Source organism: Balaenoptera musculus, chromosome 2, assembly GCF_009873245.2.
Source record: "Balaenoptera musculus isolate JJ_BM4_2016_0621 chromosome 2, mBalMus1.pri.v3, whole genome shotgun sequence".
Lineage (NCBI taxonomy): Eukaryota > Metazoa > Chordata > Mammalia > Artiodactyla > Balaenopteridae > Balaenoptera > Balaenoptera musculus.
In genome coordinates, this window is record NC_045786.1 from 139,809,130 (window position 1) to 139,826,346 (window position 17,217).

The 17,217-nt window shown below is 35.2% G+C and overlaps 1 protein-coding gene across 5 annotated transcripts in view; it reads left to right on the top strand.

The window, feature by feature from the left end:
• The window catches only part of FUT8 (fucosyltransferase 8), a 316,618-nt gene that overhangs the window by 99,331 nt on the left and 200,070 nt on the right, over window positions 1-17,217 (top strand). For 2 of the 5 annotated variants that reach the window (XM_036844116.1, XM_036844115.1), the window contains exon 3: window positions 11,630-11,720. The exons of 2 other annotated variants lie outside the window; for them this stretch is intronic. The gene's annotated coding sequence lies outside the window, so the exon portion shown is untranslated. Of the gene's footprint in view, window positions 1-443; window positions 507-11,629; window positions 11,721-17,217 lie in introns of all 5 variants that reach the window. One more of the 5 variants, XM_036844117.1, reaches the window with a different exon arrangement.

Below are 17,217 nucleotides of genomic sequence, written 5' to 3' on the forward strand. Positions count from 1 at the left end.
AGGTAAAATTTGAGATGGAATATAATTTGTTGATGAAGGTACAACTAATCCTGTGAGGATAAAGGAAGAAACTTAACAGAAAGAAACTCTTAGGAAGGAAAATAAAACTTTGAGTCTTTAATAAGATAGGAAAAATGAAATGTGAAAAGCAATTCAGTTTTATTTAAGGATTGGCCATACATTTATCTCATTATCAAAACTTGTTGTCACTGTCTTCTTTCATTTCTTTCCTTCTCTTACGGGTTCTCTCTGAGAAAGGCTCTAGCGTGGTGTGATACAGTGCAGTGCATTTCTGGCTTTTGTCACTTATGACCAGCATGGTCTGGGACTAAAAGCTTGCTTATTAAGACATACTAAAGTGAATAATTTTTAATTAGTTAATCAGACTTTTGAGATTCAGGTACTTCATAAAAAATGAGACTATATCTTTGATGTGACTATAGGATTACTGGAATAATCAAATGAAATCACGTGAAATTGTTTTAAAAACCGAAGATTTCACAAAGGTAAATAATATTGTTTTATACTATAACTATAGATTCAATCTAGCATCACAAATATTTGTGTATCCAATATGCCAGAATTAAGGTTGTAGAGTTTTGAATTAAGGAAGATATAGTCCTTGCCTTTAAGATATACTTTATGTCTAATTTGGGGAAGTAGGAAATAAAATATATAATGCAAATGTCTACAATATGTGACAGAATATGAAAGGATAATGGGATGTTAAGCTGAACTAAATTTTGGCTTAAGTTAAAGAGCTACTCACCTGAATCTGCTCTAGGTCCATGAGACTCAGTACACCACAAGTGACAAAGTGAGCATTTTGACCTTTTCATATATATATATATATATATATATATTCTGCTTTTTGAGCTTTTAGGTAAGAGTGGACAGATTTTTAACATGGGTTGCCATGTGATGGAGGTCTAAACTTAGGCTCTCCAATAGATGCAGATAGGAGCTTGTTAATTTTTAGGTGTACGGATATGAGTCAGTAGCTGAGTCAAAGTGTCACAAAGAACGTACAGTTTTTAGTCTTGTTGAGTATTATCAATAGAATAGGTTCCAGATTTTAACATCTGGGTTGGATACTTTGACAGGGGCATAGAGTTTGATTAAAAGGGGACTTTAGGAACATCTATTTCAACCCCCTTGAAGATACCTTTTACAGGGTCCCAGAATTAGCTTTCCTCATACCGAAGAATCTTTCTGTTATGCGATGCAGTACACTTTTCTTATGGGCTCTTGTGTTTGGCGTTCTTTGTTTTTGTCGGCCCCAAATGACCTCCCTCTCCATCTGCTGTTGTGTATACTTTACATTTTGTTGGATATGCTGCAGGCTTGACTGAAGAGAGAACCTATTGATGGAACAGCCAGGAGTAGAAAGAGAATGATAGGTTCAGGAAGCAGGACAAAAAAGGAAATAATGATAACAATAATAGCTAACACTTATTAGCACTAAAGTCCGAGATGCTGTCCTAAATGCTTTTCTTATTTTATCTTACAACAACCTATGGTATTGATATTTTAATATTGAAATTAGTTAAATGAAATATTAATTTAACACTGTGATAACTTAATAGTATTTACCCTTGTTACAGATGAGGGAGTTGAGCTTTGCACAGTAGAAGGCAGGGTTCATGCTTTTTGGTTCTAGAGACCAAACCCTTAATGCTACCACATATTGCTTCTTAAAGATAACTTGGAGGCCCCTCTGGGAAAACTTCTCTGCCTTTCCTTCTCTAAGTGTGATAGCCATTAGAGATAAAAGATGAACATTTTAAGGCTGGTAATAACTTGGTTTAGGTGGTGGTGGTGGAGGAGGTGAAATATAGAATTTATTCAACATTTTAAGATTGAATGATGGTATCAGAAAGGAAGGAACCTGAATATAATCTACTGTGCAAATCAGGGGGAAAGGGAATTTTGGTGAGGCTCTTGTAAGGACTAGATTTTATGATGCTATATAAGCATGAAGACTTGATATAGGAAATTTAGTAAGGGCTTATGATCACTAGTTTATATAGATCAGCACTGTACAATAGAAATATAATGTGAACCATGCATGTAATTTAAAATTTTCTGGTAGCCACATTAAATAAGGTAAAAAGAAACAGGTTAAATTAGTTTTAATAATATATTTTATTTAACCTAATATATCAAAATATTATTTAAACTAATAAAAAACTAATGAAATATTTTACATTCTTTTATTCCTACTAAGTCTTTGAAATCAGTGTGTATTTTACACTTACAGCATTTCTCAGTTTAAACTAGCCATATTTCACATGCTCAGTGGCCACATTTGGCTACTGACTACCTTAATGGACAGTGCATTTTTATACCATTAAAAGGTATGTTCTTAAAAATTTTCTGACTGAATTACAACTAGATGGCTTATTCACCCTCTGTGGAGGAGTGGAGGGCAATCTGGGGCGGAAAGGCATCACTATTCAGTTGTGTCCAGAGAATCTGCTTAGGAGGGGGAACATTTTTTATACTTAGTAAGAAGAGGTAGGGAAGGATTTACCAAATGTTTAGGCTTCCTGTCTTTTAGGCTACCTGTCGTTTGAGGTACTGTGGGTTATAGTTAGAGGGACTTCTAGGGCATTCCAAATAACTTCTGTGGTCTCTATATAAGTTCTGGACCCTGGTTTTATATAAAGAGCATAGTGCTTTTTCTGTAGACAGCTCTGGAAGAGAAGCACACAGTTCTTGCTCATGAAATGTGGTGTCTGTTGGTTCAGGGACTCTGTGCCTCTGTCTGGAACCCTTCACAACCTCACTGATTTCACTGATTTGCTTTTATGGGATTTAATATGTTTAAGGTTACATCATTCTTCAGGCAGGGATTTCTAAAATCTGCTTTTTCCTTAAAAAAAAAAAGAAGAGAAAAAGAAAAACCTCAACAAAATAAACTTACCCCATAAAAAAATGGCTAAATCTTTTCTAACTATTAAAGTGTAATATGTGTTCTGTGTAAAAATTTAGATAATGGAGATACCTACTTTTACGTGTTTAACGAGCAGATCTCCAGTAGAAGGAAGTGTTCAGTCTCTGGCTTCCTCCTGCAGTACTGGGGTTCCTTGGGCAGTAGCACTCCAGCGAATGGGACACTCTCTGTGTGCGACAGGTAGTGAAGATTTTATTTCCTTTAAGAAGACAGTGAACAAATGAGAGGTATGTGTTCTCTCTGGCTGAGTCATATATGTATATTGTCCTGTATTATGTATCATATTTTGTTTGGCTAAGAGCCTAATTTTAATGCATTTCATTAAAAATCTTCTTAGAGAGTTATCTGTAAAACTGTAAGATTTATAAAACTAAGTAACAACTGTAAGGCTTGTGTTAACTTAAGAGATACTGGGTTAAAATACAAGTTCTGCTCTGTACAGTTTAACAGAATAGAATGCATTTTTACCAGTAATTTTCATTTTCTGAGTTTGTAGTTTTAGTGCTATGCTGATGTTATCAGTATATAAATCTTTTTTGCCATGACTAATTGTGTTTTATCTGTTGTGAATGCAGTTGTGGTTCAGGTGGGGGTAAGGGAGGTTTGTGGAAACCAGTGCTTACCATTTTGGGGATGGGTTGTGGGAAGAAGCAAGCTAGAAATATACTTGGAAGAAAGAAAGCAATAGCCACCTGGGAGCAATTTGAGATGAGGGGAAAAACAGATGTTTTGAGAAAAGTTACAGTGTTTCAAAAAATAAATGATTCATATACAAAACTTAATCATTAGGAACATAATAAAATTTTATGAAATTTGAGTAGGAAACATCATGTTAGAGAACTTTGAATTTCATACTTACTATGTTCATATTTTGTGTGGATGAAATATAGAAGTCTTAGTTATTTTGAATTGACCCCCCCTGTGGCTTCTTAGACTCTTAACTAAGGATCATAGTCCTTATCTGTGGAGAGTCCCAAGACTGAGTTTGACAGGTTAATGAAATCTAAAGTTATTTAGTGTTAGCTGTTTAACTTTAGACTAGATTTTATTAACCTGTCTGTTCATATTTTCTGCTGGAAGGTTAACAGTCATATTGACCCTTGTCATGGAGTTATTAGTAACTTATAATTCTAAAGTGCTGTGAAAACATTAAACACTCATTAAGTATTATATTTATTAGAACATTCCTTAGTGCAAAGTAGTTCGAACATTCAATAACCCATACTTAATATTGGTTGGTTATTACAATTAACTGTCCTCAGCCATCCATCAGAGTCCTATGCCTGTCCTTTTTAAATTCTTAGACGTATAGGAACGTTGTGAAGAGTGTGCTTAGGTCATGACTGACCTGGAGATGACTCAGGAAAATTCTTGTAAAGGGTGGTTATGACTGTTGGAGTGGTTTTGTAGTGGCTGTTGTTGCCTGGCTGCTTCAGGAAGTTAGGTTAAAGGGTTCAGGTATTGGAGTTACTTGGTTTCTCTTGAATCCTGTCTCTGCTCCTTAACTATCTCTGCGCAAGTTACTTGCCCAGGCAAGTTATTAAATCTTAGTTTCCTTAACTGCAATTTGGAAATAATAGCAACCACCTCTTAGGGTTGTTAGGAGGACCCCTGCAAAATAATATCTCCGCTGTTAGGGATAATGACAGTTTACTGTTTGTTTTTTTAATAAAGACAGTTTTTTTTAGAGCAGTTTTAAGTTCACAGCAAAACTGAAAGGGAGGTACAGAGGTTTCCTGTGTATGCTTTGCCCCTACACATGCCTAGCCTCCTCCATTGTCCACATTCCCCACCAGAGTGGTACATTTGTTACAATTGATGAATCTGCATTGACACATCATAATCAAAAGTCCACAGTTTACCTTAGGATTCACTCTTTATGTTGTACATTCTGTGGGTTTGGACAAATACATAATGATGTGTATTTATCATTATAAAGTCATAAAGAGTACATTCACTGCAGCCCCCAAATCCTCTGTGCTTTTTCATCCCTTCTCCCCAACTTCCAGCCCTGGATAATTCCTCATCTTTTTACTGTCTCCATAGTTTTTCCTTTTCCAGAATGGCATATTAGTTGGAATCATACACTATGTAGCCTTCTCAGATTGACTTCATTCACTTTAAGGTTCCCCCATGTCTTTTCATGACTTGATAGCTCATTCCTTTTTAGCACTGAATAGTAAGTATTTCACTGTCTGGATGTACCATAGTTTACTTATCCATTCACCTACTGAAGGACATTTTGGTTGCTTCCAAGTTTTGGCAATTATGAATAAAGCTACTATAAACAACCATGTGTAGGCTTTTGGGTGGACATTAGTTTTCAACTAGCAGCTACTTCTATTGAGCATTTATTTGTTTTAGCCAGACACTGTACTATGTACTTCACATGCAAAATATCATTTAATTCTTATGTATATATAATAGATCATGCGAAGTTTTATAGCCCATAGTAATATATGTCCAATAACTGGTTGCTATAATTTTTTTCTCTGTGTTAGTTACAAGCACGTAGTTTAAGTAGAAGTTGAGGCTGTTAAGATAAGACTCAGGAGTGGGCATTCTGACCAGACTTCAAAGACTTATTGAGGAGTTGACAGTGGATTGAAGGTGAAGTATATATTAAAGTGTAGTTCAAGGATAATCTGCATGGCAATCACTTAGGAAGCTTGTTAAAATGTAGAGTTTTGGGTTCATCTTTAGAAACTCAGACTTTATGAATCAGAATCTCTGGTCACGGAGCTTGGATTCTGCAGTTTTACGAGCTTAATAAATAATTCTGATTCACCATGAATTTTGAGAATCATCTTTTTCAATTTATTCTTCTGATGATTAAAAAATGATTCTAGTGGTTTTTAAATAGTTGTGTTTCTTTGATATAATAAGCTTTCTATTTTCTTGGTGATGGAGCTGGTAAATTTTTTCCATTAAATTTTTTCCATGTTATGAGGGTAGGAGGGTAGTGATATTTGTTCATTCAACTATTATTTAGTAAATATCACTTCTTTGAGGTATATTTTAATTTTTTCATAAATATAGCATATTTTACTTTATTATTCAAATAATGTAGTCTTTTTGAATAGGGTAGGAAAGTAAGGCAGATTGAGAACATACTATTATGAAGATAGGTAGAGAGGTGAAGAGAGTGGTTTTCTGGTGGTAACTAGAAAGGAAAATATAACTATAAATAATTTACATAACTAATATGAATAATTAAAACCTGATGGAAATTTTCAAGGAGTTTTGGTATGGGTCACTTTATTAGTCATATTAGTTAATGAAAGAGTCATATCAGGAATGCTCAGCTTCTGTGTTTTTTGACGGTTGTGTTCCCTCCTAAGCACACTCTTCTTCTGGGTTTTGTGTATGTTGGCTTCCTGGGAAGTCCTACTCCAAATCCACAGTTTGGGAAATCAGGTTTCATCCCTACAGTGCTTCACATGAACCTCAGCTTTCTTAGATTCTTCATGTAAAACCTTACCTAAAGGAGCCAATGAATTGGCTTCAAGTCATGATTTTACACTTAGGTCTTTAGAAGACTCCATTTCAGTGAGTCTTTGCATTGGTATCTTTAGCCCCCAAATCTTTCTGGCTCCAGCATCCACTTTAATAACTCTGTGGGTTAAGGAACTCCATTTTTAATATCTGTAGTTTTGTTCATTCTCAGAAATGAGGTCACCAGGGCTTTGTCATTGTTAATGAAAAAGGTATTATTGTACACTTTACTTTTTGGGAGTGTCCTTGGACTGAATGAAGCTAAAACATCATAGACATTGTTGCTCTGCTTTAAATACTCATAGGATATAATTTTGCATATTTTAAACTCAATCTGTTTGCCAATACAATAATATTATTTATCTCTGGGAACTTTGGCTATATTCTGTTGTGCTATTTAGAATTCACATGAATTATTAAACCTTTCTAGTAGGTCTTTTATTGAGCCTATTGTCTGACCTCTTCTTTAAAAGTAGTCTTCAGCATTTTCAGAAGAATCATTTGGGTCTTCCTGGGACTGGAGATTTTGCTTCTGTTGTGACAGAAGCAGAGAGTGAACTTTTTTAGAAGTTAGGAGCGGTGAGGTACAGAAGAGGAGAAAAATCAGACTACATTTTATATCATGCCTGTTTCATTGTGAAAAATAATCATAGCCTTATGTCCTTTTCTGAGGAGGGGGCGGTGGCGGTAAGAGTGAAGGGTGAATTAAGGAGGCATCACAGAGAATGTCTCCTAACATGGGGTTTCAGTTATTTCCCAAATACAGAGAGCAAAGTGGTTGTCTCCAGACATTTTTCTTTCATAGGAGGCCCATGTGCAGTATTGGCATGTTTTTCACTCACCCCAAAATATTGACAGTGGTGGCGTTACAGGTAATCTGAGTTACTGTCTTTTCTGTCATGTTCCTCTCTGCTTTAAGTGTGGGCCACAAACCCATAACAGTATTGATGTGATTATATTACTATTATAACTGTTGATATTTTTCCTTTTAAATCAGAGAAAAGCACACTGATTTTTTTCCCTTTACTCTTATAGCATTTTTATTTCCAATAATTATACTTTCCTTCTGAATTATTTCAAAATGTTTTGGTATGGTATTGGTAAACATAGTATTATTTTTTGTGGTTAAGAGTATAAACTCTTAAACAAGACTATCTGGGTTCAGTTCTCAGCTTTACCACTTACTAGTTGTGTGACCTGGGGCAGGTTATTTATTTTATATAACTCTTGCCTCAGTTTTATCTGTAAGACAGGGATTATAAAATTATCTACTTTTTACACGTGTTGGGGATTAAATCATTTAGTAAAGAACAATGCCTGCAAATAGTACAGGCTGAATATGTATTAGTTATTATTCACTCACTAAAATAGTAGTCTCACTAGATGCTAGTAGACTTTAAAAGTTAACAAAATTAATATTTTAAAACTTTAGAAAAGCTTAATTTAGAAAGTTATTTTTAGGCTGGAATATTGTGCACATGCGTGCGTGCGCGCGCGCACACACACACACACTCATCCTCTCTCTCGCACACCCTTTTCAAACTGTTATAGAACAATGTTTTTCAAACTTCAGTGTGCATACAGGTTACTTGGGGATCTTGGTAACATGTAGATTCCTACTAGCTTTGGAGTAGTCCTGAGATGCTCCCATTCTAACAAGCTCCACAGGTAATCTGGATGTAGTTAGTCTTTAGATCATGCCTTGAGTATTAAAGTTATAGAATGTCCTACTAGTGGTTCTGAATCCTTCTGTCAGTACTTTATAAACACGTGGGTGTTTTTTGTTTTTGTTTTTTAAAAAACATGCCTAGGCTCTACCTCAGACTAGTTAAATCAGATCTCTGGCATTAGTGTTCTGGACATTATCATCATCATTATCATTTTTTTCTTTTTTGTAAAAAAATATTCTAGGTCATTCTGTGTGTGAATAGCATTAAGAACTACTACTTTAGTGATGTGAAGGAGAGTCAGTAAGCTAAGCAGCTCCATTTTATGTCTTCATTTACTGTTATCTTCTATCCCTTTAAGCATCTGTAGGGATGATGAAGCATAGCTGGTTAGAACTCTTTAACTAGGAGGCAGCTAATAATTTTGGCTTGAAGTTATCTTCACACTATACTGGACTAAAAAGTTTGACTCCTTGAAACCTTCTTCATGGCTTCTATTTCCTATTGCTTTCATCATTTTTGTAATCTTCTTTGGATTCTCCCTAATTTCTCAACAGCTTCCTGAAAGTATAGTAATTCAACCTCAATATAAAATTGCTTTAACAAAACTGAACAGCGGCAGAGGCAGAAGAATAAAGTTCCTTCCACTTCTTAAATTCTGTGATTTTTATTAAGGTGGAAAACTTATATTTGTTTCAGACTTTTTATTGGCCCTTTCTTTATGCTTTTGGGAGCTAAAGTGTGTTTTCTACCATGATATTTGTTTTAGTACATTACTTTCTTAGGTTATATTCCCTCTTTTTTCTTTCTCAACTGTACTTCTTGCCTCTGTTTCCCTTCTTGTACATATTTTTGAGGAGAGGCAGTAAATATTTTCTCATGGATTATCATGTTTTGGGAAAGTAGTTTTCCAAACTGATCAAATCTTGCTGAAATTTTATTCCATCTAGTCATGATATATCAGTTAGAATCTGGACAGGGAAACAATCTACACTAGATATTTCTACCAAGAAAATTTAATACAGAGAGTGGGTTATACAGGTGTCGGAGGCTGAAAAGGCAAAAGGGGAACACTGGAGTAACACAGAGTCAAAAATTGCAGAAAGCATCAATCATCCAGAGGGCTGGGGCTCAGAACTTCTGCAGGGGGTACTGTCTGGCTGTTGCTGGTACTTCTGAGAGTGCCAGAGAAAACTTCTGGCGGTCACCAACTGCTGCTGCTGGGGTGGAGGGCCTGTGCTAGGGCAATGCTGAGTGGAAAAAGCAAGTTTCTCCTTTTAGTGTTCTTATTGGCAGTATGAGGAGGCTAACTGGCAAAAGAGAAGAGTAGTTTCCAGAGTTCTATTTTCAGCGTTACTGAGCTGAGTATTAAAGGGTGGATTTACTGCGGAGAGACTGTAGCTGAATAACCAGCACATATAGCCTTCTCCTCTTCTCTTGGTCTCTTTCTTAGCTACAGGGATCCCGCATGCTCTTAGTGTCTAGAATTTAGAATGAAAGGAGTTATTATTATTTTTAAATTACTTGTCTAGCTAATGTGATTTGGGGGCATGAGACAGGACTACGTGCTCTAAGATAACTGTTCCAGCCTTTCTTGGGAACTGAGAGTCGATTACTCATTCCTTTGACTCTAAAGGGATTTCTGTTTTTCAAGATCCCTTATTCAAAATACAGAAATTGTAGGAGTAATGATAAACCAGAGGTTAAAAATTGGTTGCTTATTGGCCAAACAGTGGCCCACAGTGGGAACTAACCTTTGAACAGAAGATTATACCTTCTCTCTCATTCTAATATTCTTCTTCCTGCAGAGCTTCTCAAAGTTTAATATGTATGTGAATTATTTGGGAATCTTGTTAAAATGCAGATTCTGATTCAGTATGTCACTGGTTAGGGCCTGAGATTCTGCATCTCTAAGAAACTCCCAGTGGAGGCCGAAGCTACTGGTCCCTAGACCAAACTTTCTTCTCTCTTTCCTGCTTTGAGAACAAACCACTGGTCTGGCTTGGGTCCATTGTTGGACCTGGTTTTGGGTGGTTGAATGGAGTGGATCATTAAGTAAGAGTTTCTTGCAAGCCCACTTTCTAGAAATATTTTGAGCAATTTTAGTAGAGGTATTTATAGCTGTTTCTTTCCAGGTGGCACTAGATGGGCAGTGCCTCAGAATAGGTTGACTTTTCTTCTATAATTTTGATGCTGCTCTAGACGCAGAGGCATGCCAATCATTTGTAGTTTTCCTAGAACATCTGAGGCTTTTTAGTAATTGTGTATATGTTTAAGGGAAACTAATGGGAGATAGGATAGGAGGACAATTAGAAAATTCATGCATCAGATAGCTTGTGCTCATTAAAGCCATTATTCTTGATTAAATAGGGCTATCTATGGATTTCAAAAATTTGGTTTGAATTTCATACTAAATGCATTTTTCCACTTTTGACACTTTGATGTACTTCAGGTTGTCATCAAAGCACAGGATCTTCTTTCCTTGAGCCAAATAAATGGTAGTCTACCTTAATTGAACTTTGCATACAGCCCACATTTATGAAGTTGTTAATTGCTCTTCACATTTGGATTTTACTTTACCAAGGCATACCTGATCACATGACTAAAAAGTTATTCAGTTGCCATCCTTCAAGATCCTCTGCCTACCTCCCTCATCCCCACTGCCCCCAATTCCTGGATCTTTCCTTTTGTCTTTACAGACCTGGATTTTTAAGATCCTAGGTTCTTTGTTTCTGTCTTTTGGTTCTTTTTATGAATGTTACTCTTAAATTTTTTAAATTCAGGCTGTAGATAATACAATTCAGGTCACGGAATTGAAATAATTGGCCTCTTTATCAGTTGAGGTGAAAGAGTTAAAATGAAAGTTAAGGATTCAGGGCACCCCTACAGAAATGAGGGGTGAAAAAATACTCAATTTTAGGATCCTAAACAAAGCATTTTGATTGGCATATAGAGACCCTTGCATGCACACAAACGTCCATATTTGAATATTTATAGAAGATAATCTGTCAAAATTACTGTTATTTTAATTTGCCAAGCTTGGCTGATTGCTGCAGTTGGATGTTAGTTGAATTCTAGATGAGGAACTGTAAATATGAGCTGGTCTAGAACATGCTTTTTGTCCTTGAAGCTGTTTGAATATTCCTCTCCCCCCCTTTTTTCTTTTAAAAAAAAAAGCAGTGAGGCCTTTTTATATTAGCTGGACTTTAATGTTTTCCTTTTTAGGGAAAAAGGATTAAAGTAAGGTGATAACAGTAAATACTAAAAATTTTTTTTTAGTTAAGAAAACCATTTACATTTCGTGAACAGGAATTGTTTAAATAGTTTTAACTATTTGTCCAATCTTTGCTTCAAAGATTTCCCTGGAGAGTTCAAACCTAGAGACATATATCTCTTCAAGGCCTGAGGGGCCTTGAGGTTTCCTGTAAGTAAAGTTTCATGTTAACAACAAAGAAAATGTATAGTTGTAGATAATTAATGTTACTGCTTTCTTTTGTCTCATTTTAAACAGTTGGTAATTTTAGTGACCCAGATTCAAGCAGTAATATCTTCCATTGGAAATATGTGATTTCTTCATCTTCTTATGTTCTAGGGGAAGAAAGGTAAGCCATTTTTTACGCTTAATATTTAAGTAACTTTGTAAATAAATCAAAATTTTCTCTTTTAAAAGGTTAGAAAACCCTTTTCTCTTTAGGTAGTGTTTTCTCACCCAGAAAACACTGTATTATTTATTTATGTCATATCGTTATTCCTCAAAAGATTCCACTGAGTCTACATTATTTCAGCTCTAGAGATGATACGATGACTTTCAAAAAATCATACAGCAGTTTTTTGGAGCAGGACTACGTTCTGTGCTCTGTCTGCTAGGCTGTCTTGTCCCTTTTACATAGCCATTCTCAGCTGAATAGTTTATTTTTACATATATAGCCACCTGACATGACTGGATAGTCTTAATATTTTTTGTTTGTTTTTTGCTTTTGATGTTTTCATTTCTTTATCTCTTGTAAACTGCCATAATTGGATCCATTTTGTTGATTGTTACTTTAGCTAGAAACTGTGTCAAGTACTAAGTCTCAGTTTTACTTAGACATTGACTTTGTTTTGGGGTTTCAGGAATGTGGGGGTCTCAGGAATATATTTTATATTCAGCAAATTAAAAGTGAGACTTTTAGAGCATTCTTTTCCATTTTTCACAAGCATCCATCTTCATTCTCATTTGACAATCCTTTTTTGGGTAGATTTTCTTTTTTATAGGAGTGTTTATATAATCTTTCACTTGTTACTGTGTGGTCTCTTTTCCCAGTTCTTTTTGTGGCTATCCCTATTACCATTTTCCATATATCTCACTGTAATTCCTCATGATCCTCCTAGGAAAATTATATGTCCAACTCTGTAGTTATCCTCTGAATGAAGGATAATAACATTATTAATAATTCCTTAAGATGTTATGCTCACTCCTAATTTTGTAATTAATAATAACATTATTAATAATTATTAATATAAATAACATTATTAATAATTCCTTAAGATGTTATGCTTGCTCCTAATTTTGTAATGGTTCACCATCTGTTCACTGTACAAAGGGCTCAGAAATGTCTGTTGTACCTAATGCATCACAGATGTGGAAATAATAATAAAATAAAATTTACATTTATGTAAAGCAAAGATACTGCTAACATGTTCCCTTGGGTTTGGCCATTCTGATATTCTTGCTGCATTTGGAGGCTTATTAAGTATGTTAAAACTCAAGTTGAATACAATTTAAGTCGGTGATATAAAAAGTAATGAGCTGTTTTACAGTGTGATTTGGAAAAAAAAAAATTAGCTGTATTTCTTGCTTATAAGAACAGCAGATAGCACAGTTGACTAAGATTTTCTAAGTAAAGTAATTTTGATAAAGGTTAATTTCATGGCAATAGAAAATGTTGGGAATTGGCATCCAAATGTCAAATTTCTCATACAAATCGTAGCTTTCTACTGATTTTTCTTTTCCCTCAGAGGAAGAATCTTAAAACTTAAATTTATTTAGAAGACATTATAATGCTACTTTAGGAATAAGAAACAGGCTTTATTTTTCTGCAGTTGAACAGTAGGGATGACCAGTGCATTGCAGTACTTATTGATAGATTTTTTTAAAAGCTCTTATGGAAATTTAATCAAGTGTTTATTTAGGAAATATTTTAGTTTGTAATAATGATGTGGGATCTAAACGATAACCTACGATATTCATCTATGTGTTTTCATTGTTTCAGAAAGAAATGATGAAGTGTATTGTTTAATAATTTGCATTTTGGTATTATTTATAGGGAAACACTATGAATAATCGTATTTTAGGTAATTCGTGTGCCATTGAGACAAATTTAGACCTCCATTTGTTTCTTCTCTCCCTAATATCATAAGAGTGTTATATATCACTCTATCAGTTAGTTAAAAGGTAAAAATTGAAAATGGATTTTGTTTTGTTTTGTTTTGTTTTGTTTCTGATCTGGCATGTAAGGAGCTTAGAAATCATCACTCCATCCTAACCACAAGTAAAAAACCGAACAAACTGAAAAGTCAACAACTCTTCTTAGATCCATCAGAGAAGTGAGGTCACAGGGCAAACCACTGCTCTCAAATTAGAGAGACAGACAGGCAAATATAGAGAATGACAACTTACCCTAGCAAAAACCTCCAAGGGAACCACTACTGGGTAGGAAAATCTAAAGTGTGATTAACAAATTAGGGTAGACTCCATGTGGACAAGCCTGAGGTAAAAACTCCAGGGGGACCCAGTCATAAGGAGCCCCCCACACTTTCATGATTTTGCTTCTAGGAGCTCTACCAGGTCCTCACAGTGAATATCTGAGAAGAAGCCCCTGGTGCTTCCTGCAGGGGGAGGGAAGAGTAACCATTTTGAAATATGCCAAGGTATCTTGTTTTTCTTAACAAGATCTGCTATCAAGAGAAAGTATTTTACCAGGGCCTAATCTATTAAGGTGTTATCAGAGACTAACTGACCTGGAGGAAGGGAAATACCCAACTGTAGCCTTCCACATGGTGGGGAGAGAAATATCCCATTCCAGTCCCCTGTAGCCATCCTGTTCCACCTAGGAGGGGAGCATAGGACTGAAAAGAACTTGTGAAGTTCACAGCTCGGGGGGCGCAGGCCTAACCATGGCACTGTAGAATGCTTCTACTCCCCTCCACACCTTAACCACATTAGTAAATTCCTATTTGTTGCAGTTCCTTTTACCCAGTGCATCATGTCTGACTTCCAACAAAAAAATTACAAGGCATACTATACTAAAAAGCAAAGACCACAGTTTAAAGAGACAGAGCAAGCATCAGGATCAGACTCAGGTGTGTCAGGAATATTGGAATTATGAGACCAGGAACTTAGAACAACTATGATTAATATGCCAAGAGCACTAATGGAAAAAGTAGACAACATGCAAGAACAGATGAATAATGTAAGTAGAGAGATAGAAAATCTAATAAAGGATAAAAAAGTGCTTGAGATAAAAAGCTATAACAGAAATGAAGGATGGCTTTGATGGGTTCATTATTAGACTGGACATGGCTGAGGAAAGAATATCTCTGAGCTTAAGGATATGTCAGTAGAAACTTCTAAAACTGAAGAGCAAAGAGAAAAAAGACTGGAAAAAAGAAAAAAAGAAAAAATATCCAAGGACTGTAGGACAACTACAAAAGGTGCAACGTACGCATAATGAAAATACCAGAAGGAGAAAAAGAAACAAGAATAATGACAGAGAATTTCCCCAAATTAATGTCAGACTCTAAACCACAGATCTAGGAGGTTCAGAGACTGCCAGGCAAGATAAGTGCCCAAAAAGCTTTATCTAGGCATATATTCAAATTGCAGAAAATCAAAGATACAGAAAATAATCTTGAAAGAAACCAAAGGAAAAAGAACCACCTTAGGTACAGAGGTCTTCTCTTCAGAAACTATGAAAACAGGAAGAGTGGGGTGAATATTTAAAGTGTTGAGAGGAAAAACCAACAATCTAGAATTCTGTATCCTGTAAAATTATCCTTCAAAAATGAAGGAGAGTAAAGACTTTTTCAGGCAAACAAAAATTTAGAGAATTTGTTGCTAGTGGACCTGCTTTGCAAGATATGTTAAACAAAGTTCTTCAGAGAAGGGAAATTATATAGGCCAGAAACTTGTATCTACCTTAAAAAAGAAGAAGATTAGAGAAAGAATAAGTGAAGCTAGAATAAAAACTTTTATTTTTCTTATTCTTAATAGATCTAACAGATAAGATAATTTGTTCGAAATAAGAGTAGCAACAATGTATTCAGTGATTATAGCTCATATATAAGTGAAATGAATGATGACAATGATACAAGGGTTGGGAGGAAGAATTTAGGAATATTCTTTTATAAGGTACTTGCACTACATATGAAGCGGTATAGTGTTATTTGAAAGTGGACTTGGATTATTTGGAAATGTATAATGAAAACTCTAGGGCAACCATTAAAAAAAAGTAAAAAAAAAAAAAAGTATAATTGACATACTAAGAAAAGAGACACAATGGAATCATAAAATGCTTAATTAAAACCACAAAAGACAGAAAAAGAGTTGAAGACAGAAACAGGAACAAAGAACAAAAGCAATGAGTAGAAAACAGTAACAAATATGGTAGATATTAACCCAAGTATATCAATAGTTGCTTTAAATAGCAGTGGTTTAAATACACTAAAAGACAGACTGTCAGACTGGATCAAAAGTCAAGACCCAACTATATGTTGTGTACAGAAACTCTCTTTAAATATGAAGACACATATAGATTAAAATTAAAGGGATGGAGAAAGATATACCATGCTAACACTAATCAAAAGGAAGCTGATGTAACTATATTAGTTTCAGACAGAGCAGACTGCAGAGCAAGGAAGATTTTCAAGGATAAACAGGAGCATTATATAATAATAATTCTTTAAGAAGACATAACAATCCTTAATGTATATGCACCTAACAACAGGTCGTCAAATTATGTGATGCAAAAACCGACAGAATTGCAAAAAGAAATAGATCAGTCCACAGTTGTAGTAGGTGATACCTCAACTCTCCTGTGTCAGAAATGGACAGATGTAGCAGAAAATCAGTAAGGACATATCTGAACTCAGCAGCAGCATCAATCAACTGGATATGATTGACATCTATAATCCAGCAACAACAGGGACTATGCGAGTTCTTTTTAGTTTTAAATTTTTTTTAGTAGGATTCACATCATAAAAAAGTGATCAGAAAGAAAAAAGATGAGGAACTCATTTTAAAAAATACAACAAACTGTCACCTACCTCGCCTCTACCTCTTACATATTTTAGAGTAAGAATTTTAAAACTTTGATTTTTTAAAATACTTAAACATTTTTCTTACCTCAAGCTTGGTATAATGAATGAAAGAGTTATGGGGGTTACTTTTACAAATGAAACCTACCTGGCACTTTTTCATTTACTGGTATTAGGAAGGAATACCTCCTACAACACTTTGGTTCCATGTAGCAAAATTTGAAAACTGTGAAATATGAATCCCTCATGCCCTGGCCAGTATTTGATAATTATTGACCTTTGCTCCTGAATAATAGACCTCTAGGTATCCAGATTCTTTTGAGTGATCTAGAGCAATGGTCCCCAAACTTTTTGGCACCAGGGACTGGTTTCATGGAAGACAGTTTTTCCACTGACAGACCGGTACCAGTCCGTGACCCGGGGGTTGGGGACCCCTGATCTAGAGGAAGAGCAGAAGCAGATGAGAAAGGACAGAATTTGTAAAGGGAGAGAATATTCATTGTTATCATTTGTCTGTCTGGCAGACTTATGATAGCGACACTACAGGGATTAATAACATAGACAGGATTTAGAAATCTTGTTAAAATGGATTCAGTGAAATTGTTCCCCTCTCTGTAGAATTAAAAACCAAACCAAATCAAACCAAACCAAACACAAAAATACAGTACATCAAATGAACTTTCCTCCTTGGATCACAAGTAGTGGTTTGAGGACAGAATCTATCAGTGTGTAATCTCATGGTTTCTGTCCTGTCTTAGCTGCTGACTAGCTGTACAAACCTTGATCAAGTCAAATCATTTCTTA